Source organism: Rhagoletis pomonella, unplaced genomic scaffold (genome assembly GCF_013731165.1).
Source record: "Rhagoletis pomonella isolate Grant_MI unplaced genomic scaffold, Rhpom_1.0 Rhpom_scaffold_00018, whole genome shotgun sequence".
Taxonomy (NCBI): domain Eukaryota; kingdom Metazoa; phylum Arthropoda; class Insecta; order Diptera; family Tephritidae; genus Rhagoletis; species Rhagoletis pomonella.
In genome coordinates, this window is record NW_023458572.1 from 1,545,460 (window position 1) to 1,553,868 (window position 8,409).

Sequence of the window (8,409 nt, forward strand, 5' to 3'; positions counted from 1 at the left end):
TATTATGTTTCGAAATTGAATTTTTTCGCCCCAAATACGCTGCAATTGGCTTTACTTTGACAATAAGCTTAGCCCGATAACAGCTCTGGTGGAACGGAAAATCACTAACAGCGTTGTTGCAGGTAACCATTTGCTACTTTGGTGGCAAACAAAAGACTTTACCAGTGGTATTGTGCTGGTAGGATGGCAGAAATAGCGTATCGATTGGGAAATTTGATAAGTTCATAAATGTGATAGAGGATGCTGCTGTTGGGATGTTGTGTGAATGTGTATACGTACTTACATACATATTTTGCGGAAGGAAATGTGTTTAGTACTTTAGTGAAGGATGTGAGTGATTATGGAATTTAGTGCTTTACTTTCCGATAAAAACATTTTCCAGAGGCGAAGAAAATTTTTGAACAAAATACTGATTGAAAAATGTAACCTGGTAATAGTTAATCATTTGTAATAAATATTATCTTAGCTTAGATTTTTCTTGTCGTACGATAAGCGAACCTTCAGGTTTTAAATATTATTTAAATAACTTATTACAGGTCTTATTTTGCCCTGAGTTCGTATTTTTTCGATACCTTTTAACCGTTATGACGGCTAATGCCTTTTTACGACCGTTTTAAATCTTTTATGATCTAAAAATTAAATTGGAAAATATCGGTGATATTTAATATGATCGAAAAAAATCAAAATTCCAGAATAATGTTGAAATTTGTTCAAAACAATATAAATCCAATTTTGGCACAATTCTAGCTATCAAGATGCTAAGAGTGCCCAAAAACTAACTGACAATTACAGATCATTCTATTAAGGAGAACTCTGACAAAGATGCCGCTTAGTTACCTGAAAAGATAAGATAGCTTCTCCATTTGACGATTAGCATACAAGTACCAGCCTCTTACAACCGTTGAACAAATTTTAATTGATCCTGTGACTAGTACATTTGGTCGATAAACCATGGAGTAATAAACGGTACTCTGCTCAAAAATAAGTCTCCAACAAACCCTTGTGACTCGAGTAAGTTTAGTTCAATATTTTATCTAAATGTTTATCCAACTAGGATTTTCATTAAGGGTACTTCCTAAACCTTAGACCTTGTCAGAGTATTCCAACGCTGAACTTGCAAGGGTGATCGAACCAAGGTTTGGTTTGTTTCTTCAAGTAAACGATACTAAACAGCTCTCCGTAGAACGATGGTGAATTTTTTCGCTTTTATAATTACCACTTCACTTGCGTATCCAACAGCAGAAGAAGAAGAGCCGTCTCGAAGAAATGGCTCTAAAACCCGGTGTTAGCTATGCTGGCGTCACTAAGAGTATTAGGCTGGTAATTACTCACCAGGGAAAGATTTACAACGCCATTGTAGAAGAGATGGGTAAGGGTTGGAGATCCATGTTCCAATTCGACAGCATCCACTTTCGGCCAGGCCTCACACTGGTTGGCTACATGGATGCAGAATCAGCTAAATGGCTGCGTCTAATTTTTTTAAAACTGCCTGGTTGGGAAGTTGCGGACTGACTACGTGCGACGGGGATAACATACCTAGGATGCTCGTCATCACTATGTACCTGCCAAAAGCTGCAGGTGGATACGCAGAAACTACTGAACCTCATTATAGCTCAAAATGAGGGAATGCATATTGAGAAGACGGGTAAACTGCTGACGATCTCGATAGACGACCGGTCGTTGGAAGTTATCAGGAGCAAAAACTGTATCCTAGGATACAGGTTTGGTAGTGTTTGGAAGGCGAAGGCAATCAAGCTAGATACTCTATCGGGCGTTTCTGAAATATCGAAGAAAGTGGCTGAGATGGTAGCCGTGGAAGCAGCCAGAAGCGCGGTGGAAGAGGACGTCTGCCGCGTCTGCGGTTATTGTTAGGGCAACCTTCAGGCGTATACTGGGAATAGTGCTGGCATAAGAACCCTCAGTCGTCAGGGGACAAATAAGAGCCTTGACAGTAGAGAAAAGGCGGGTAATTGGGGTTACTAGGTGCACAAAGGGGCGTGCTTGTTAATAAGTCGCTCCAGACTGAAACATGTATTTCTTTCAGATTTTCTGTCGAGTAGCGGTCCTAGTCAAGGGGACCATCCAGGACATCGTGACTGTATCGACTTATATCGTCTCTTAACGACAAATCGTTGCTTACTAAATATAAGCTTTTTTATGAAAAAATTTATTCTCAATGCAGCTAATGAAAGTATTACAATGGGGCCACTTTACTAATTTGCTATTAGTTGAAGTTGTGAAATGAATCGAAAGTGATTAGTTTTTATATCCTTGGTGCTCAAACTGTTAAAGAAGAGAACGTGCAAAAGCTCCATATTTTAAATTAACTTTTTTTAATTTTTTATAGCAGTTTCTTTCATTGAGTAGTACATTTTTTAAATATATTTACATAATGAAAGTGAAATAAGTATTTTATCTGCCAAAGGGTGAAAAGTTCGTATAAAAAGTAAAGGGCCACGGGTGGTAGTGCAAAGAGTGATTAATAAAAATGTATTAACGACTTTGCACTTCAAGACAACCATAAAGCAGATATTTCAGTACGTTAAAAAATAAAAAGCCAAATAGCTTATGAATGGCCACTGCCAACTGTCATTAACAAGTGGAATTACATGGTGAGTAATGGGAAGTAGTTAGCGGTAACTGCTTATGGTAAGCGATGGGGAAGATGATTACAGTTGGCTGGCCGACATTGGCAAAGATAACGGCTTAATGTACGTACATATGTATGTATATAACGCAAGAATGGAGGTAAACAGCTGTAACGGCACTTAATTATAAGGCCTTGAGCACATCCGGAAAATGATGAATGAGTGAAGGGGAGCCAGCGCGCTGGATAATCCCCTGATGTGTCAAGTAAATGAGCCATACACAAGCTAAATGGTCGCTAGCGATGCGCAGGGTAGGCAGTAAAGTGAGTGAAACTCACTCATTTAGGCAGAAATATAAAGCCGCAAACACCACAACTTGAATTCCATTCACTCGAAGTGTAACAAATGGCAGCGAAAGCGATTAATCGCCTAATTAAATTCAACATTGCTATTGTTTAGCCAGCTAGTCATTTGCTTGCCAGTTATGTGTGTGAAAACTCAAATATATATTCGCTGAAGAAATTTGGTAAATGCGTGATAAGAAACTAAATGCTGTGAGTTATCCATAAAATAGGCAGACGTAATTTAGATGATGAAATGCCAAACAAAATTGTGGCTTGTGTGACAGATGTTTGAGATGCTACATTTGCTGTTTTGCTCAGAGCAAATGTTAATTTCATGCGCACAAAGTGGCGAGTGTGGGGGGAGAAGTGTTAATTGACAAAATTAAAACTTGAGCTTGTTGAGCTATCGCTTTTTTCTCGGGTTTTGTTTTTGATAAATATCAAGTGCCTAATTGATTTAAGTCCTTTTATTAATTAGAATAACGAAATATACGCTTTTTGGAATTTATTGCCACTTTTGAAGCCAAATTTACTACAAACAAATGATATTCGGAAAGGAAAAGGTCGTAACACAAAACTGAAACTCTGCAATCTACATTTTGAAAGTGCAATAACTTCTGACTGAGTAAACATGGTCGCTTTTTTCCTTAATTGTTTTCGGGATTAAATATCTCCTCTTAGACGCGATGCCATACAACTCGCCTAACTAAGTAACTGAGTAAAAAACTTGTGAAGTGGGCCACCATTTTTCGAAGTTCGAGCTTTTTTTGTGCAATTATCGGTTTATGTCTCATAACGATAAAATAAAAGTACAAGTTTAAAAATTTGTCGAAATTCGAAATTGTTAATACCGATTCTACTGATTTTTTAAACAGTCAAGAATTATGATGCCTTCTTCCCAGTTTTATACATATTTCAGTTACCTAATTTTCTTGACTCAAAGTTGAATTTAACTTTTAAGTAGATGATAATTGTTTAGAAATAAAGCCTTTTTAAAACCATATCGATTGCTACCCATATTGTAGTAATTCATTTAAGTTAATTGCATTTAATTTTTTAGCAGGTGGCAACCCTTTTTATGTTCTAACCTAGGTATAAACCTACTCCTCGCCAATACGAACACGTGGGTATCAATGTTGCTACAATCGGACCTCGATAAGATGGAGTCTATCGATGTCAAACTTTAAGCAACTTTATTTTCGTTGTTTTGGTGGAATACTTGGGCATCCTACCGCTCTATTTACTTGATTTTAAACATTTACAGTTTTAAATATCATAACACATCGGTTCTAAACATTTTGAGTTAAAGTTTTCATAAAAATAATTTTGGCCGCCTAAATCGGTCAAATTCCTTCCCCTATGTGCGTCACTTAATGTTTTTTTCTGTTGCCCTTTAGGAGTAAATTATATGAGTGTTGGTATGATAATACAGTGTGATGTGTTGCAGAATACGTTAATGTCTTTTCAATACCAATGGATATTGAAAATCCTTTACTTAGTACGCCGCCATTGCCTTTACTGAGACTGATGGCTCAAGACATTATCAGCCTCCCCAATAAGTGTTTCTTGGTAGAAAAAATTCCTGATACTCAGTGCTTCGACTGAGGAAGAACTGGAGTATAGTAGTCATAATCTTTCCAAAGTTGGACAATTACGCATAATGCGCTCCGGCGTCTTCTCCTGTTCAAGACAAAGATGGTAATCTCTCAACACATTCTTATTGATCATGTCACCGAGCGAGGTCAAACCTTTGGAGCTAATAGGGACAATTTTTATATACTAAACATATGAACATATCGTAACCTGAGTGCAAGATCAACCCATCTTGGCAGCCAGTTCGAAAATCCCCTATCTCAGAAAAACTTTTCAAAACGCCCTACTTCAGAATTTGATTGAAGAACATCTTATTTCAGAAGTTTATTGAGAAACACCATATCTCAGAATTTGGTTGAAGAACACTCCATCTCAGTTGAAGACACATTAAAAATATGATGGGAAAGGGCGTTGTTCAACCGAATTCTGAGATAGAACTTTTTGAACTAGCTGCCGAAATAGGTCGATCTTCCACTCAGGTACCGATATATTCTTCGCTATTTAAAGCCGAGGTATTTGTAATCATAAAGGCTTTTGACTGCATCGTGGAAAATTGTTCAAAATGTTATCAGCCCACAAATTCGTACAAACTAATTAAAGAACTTTAACTTGTTCGCATAACTATGTGGTGTGTCATACTTTTACCACACCTGCTACATACAACTTAGTTGCCTTAAATACTTGAATGTTGTACAAAAAAGTCTCTTGGATATTACAAATATCGAAAAAGCAAAAAAAAAAAAAAAATATTACTTAGCCAAGGACAAACACAAACTGACTAGTAAAATCCAATGGGTAAGCTGTAAAGGAGTGACGTCTGGAGTTTTGGTTGCCGCAGCAGATTCCAAAGCTGTTTTGTGGCAGTGCCAAAAGTAAATCTCAAGAGTACCATAAATAACACTTGAATACAAGAAAGTGCACAATGGCATTAAAAACCACGCTAAGTGTGGGTAGGTAAAAAAGCAAATGACAAAAAAAAGGGAAAAATACTTCGAAAAGGGATAGACGAATAGTGGCTGCAGAAAGCTTGCTGATTTCAGTGTGATTAGAGTACACCCCGTTAAAACTCCTTAACGATAAGTCCACTATGGTGGAAATAAATGCGCGACAAATAAATTAGCTTTGCTCACAACCGAAAAAAAACACAACAAATAAATGTTGGTGCTTAAGTCAATTCTAAAACACATGCACATTAGGGCGGGTCAATTTGTGTGGGAGATTTTTTCGACTATGCGCGTATGGCACAGAAGGATGCTACGTGTAATTCCAAGCAAATTTGCCGAAGAAACTATGGGTCTAAAATCAATTTGGAGTTTGCAAATTGGGAAAATAGGTTTCTTAGCATTTTGCTGTAGTGTCGTAAAGAAGTGCATAAATTTTGTTTAAAAACATGCTTTAAGTGGTTTTTTGATATGGGGAATCCATTTCTGCGCTTATCTTTTTCTTAAAACTTCCACCAGATGGCGCAACATTTAAAATTTTCACATTTTTTTGGAAATCAATTTTCGTAATTTGGTAAATTCCAAATCGACTTTAGACCAATGGTTTCTTCGGCAAATTTGTTTAGAATTACACATAGAATCCTCCTACGTTATGCGAGCATAGTAAAAAAAAAATTGACCCGTCCTAACATACACACTACTATACAATATATCCGTGCAGCAGGTGTTAATACTTTGCTCATTTTTGCAACCTGAACGCCGCTCACTTGCTGCCATTAACTTCTTGTTCTTGACTCTTAGTGACTTTAATTTTAGATATTCATCTTAATTGCTTGGCATTAAGAATCCACTCGGGTGAATTACGACCAACTTAATATGGTGCTATGCGTCAGGCGACAGACAGTTAAGGTCAGGAGGCGAAACAATCGAGAAGACAAATGTCTGCCTCAGAAACAAAGTGGCCAGCACAGACGGAGGGGTTCGCATTCCCCGCGACTTGTAGTGCAATATTTTTAATGAATGCAAATCGAGAAATTAAATGCAGTGCGCTTGTTTGACGGCGAGCTGTTTTGTCTGAAGTAATTTGTTAGCGTTTTTTATATGGAGGAAAGAGCTTGTGTGCGTTGCAGGTAATAAGAAACGGGAGCTTGCTGGAGAATTAGTGCGTCGTTGACGGAGTGATTAATTACGAACAGACGTAGTTAAAAGGTGTTTCTATGTATTGAAGTACTGTATTTCAATTACATACAACCATATAAAAACATTTGTGTGTGTGTGCTGTTAAATTGCAATAAAAATTGTTACTTCAGGCGCTGAATGAATAAATATACCGACTACCCCCAATTCGTGTTGGGATGATGAAGAAATGAGTCGATGTTGGTAGCCTGTAAAGTAGGGTGGAGCGGAAAAGAATTTGCGTTTCAAAATTCTAGTAGCGGGGATCGTTGCTTTTGGAAGTCAATAGACTCCCCTATTTTTTTTAATCGGTTTATATATCAATTTTAGAAAAAATTCTATGTTAGCAGTGGCCAACAAATTACATTTTAGAATGGTGAGGTGCAAGCTTGAAGTGACTACAGAATGCCGCTGATTTTTGGCAAGTTTTTTTGATTGTCTTCACATTTTGCAAAGTATGTTCAACAATAGTTCATATGGAGAAGATGGGCGACACCATCATCAAATTTTTTTTTAAATCAAATGTAAGTCCCTACTACTTAAAACTGGCCCCTAATCGCCTATAAAATTGCATACCTAGAATTATTCAAAAAATTATTTCGATAAATTACGTTACTTGTTCAGAATTTACAAAAATCTTTGAATTTCAATCAAAAAGGGGAAGCAGAAGCTATTTACCAATTAAAAAAAAATAAATAAATAAGTCCTAGCTACATAAAACTTGCAGCTTATTCTAAAATTTATGGTCTAAAAAAGCGTACTTAGAATTTTTCGAAAAAAATGTTGTTAAATTACATTAAAAATCATAGAATTTCAATCAAAAACTTCAGGTAGAATGTATTAACCGATTATAAAGAAAACTTAGATCTTCTATTGACGTGAAAAGGTAACGATCCCCTAATATTAGAATTTTGAAAAGCAAAATTTTTAGTTCCCTCTCCACCCTACTGTTGAGGCAATGCGGTTTTGATCAACCTGTTTATTTTCCAACAGTTGCGCGCCTGTTACGTCAGACGTTTTCAAAATGATACTCTCAACGGTAACTGGTATGACAGCCGCCAAATACAATAACATAGGATCACAAAAAAAAAAAATCAATGAAAGTTTCTTTTGACCGGACCAGATGTCTGATATGGGTTTGAAATCGCTCAACAGGAATCTGCAGTACGTTTTGCTCCATCACACCAAGATTTTTTTAACCTCAAAAAACCGACGGACTTATTTTAATTTTCGCAGGTCGACGCTTTTGGTACCCCGGATTACGAATTCGAAGTCAGATGGCGTATTCAATTTGGCGGTCGAGTTAAAAAAAAAATTAATTGAAAGTCAACCAAACATCATCGATATTTTTTAATAATTGCTGTATTTTTCATTTTCAGTAATGTGACTTTAGGTTCTTGATTTTGGATTTTGAAACATTGACTTCATTATCTTAATCAGCGATCCCAAAACCCCTGTAGACCCAGGCTAAAATAGATCCGCCAGTATTTATAAAATTTTGCGTGTCACACAAAGTTCGGAAGGATTTTCTAGATTAGAAAAAAATCTTGACGCGACATATAAGGCACCTGGTTTGGTCAAAATCACCTTTAATTTTTTTTTTTGTGATCGGCCAACAGTAGTACAGCACAGTAGGAACACTGGCTCGTCTGGGAACATCGCCGATGTCAGTGAAAGCATGCAGAAGAACGCAAGCCAGCTAATTCCTGGACGATCGCAAGTCCTCGACCCTTCACAGACGTCAACTTAACGAATTTTGCATGGGGA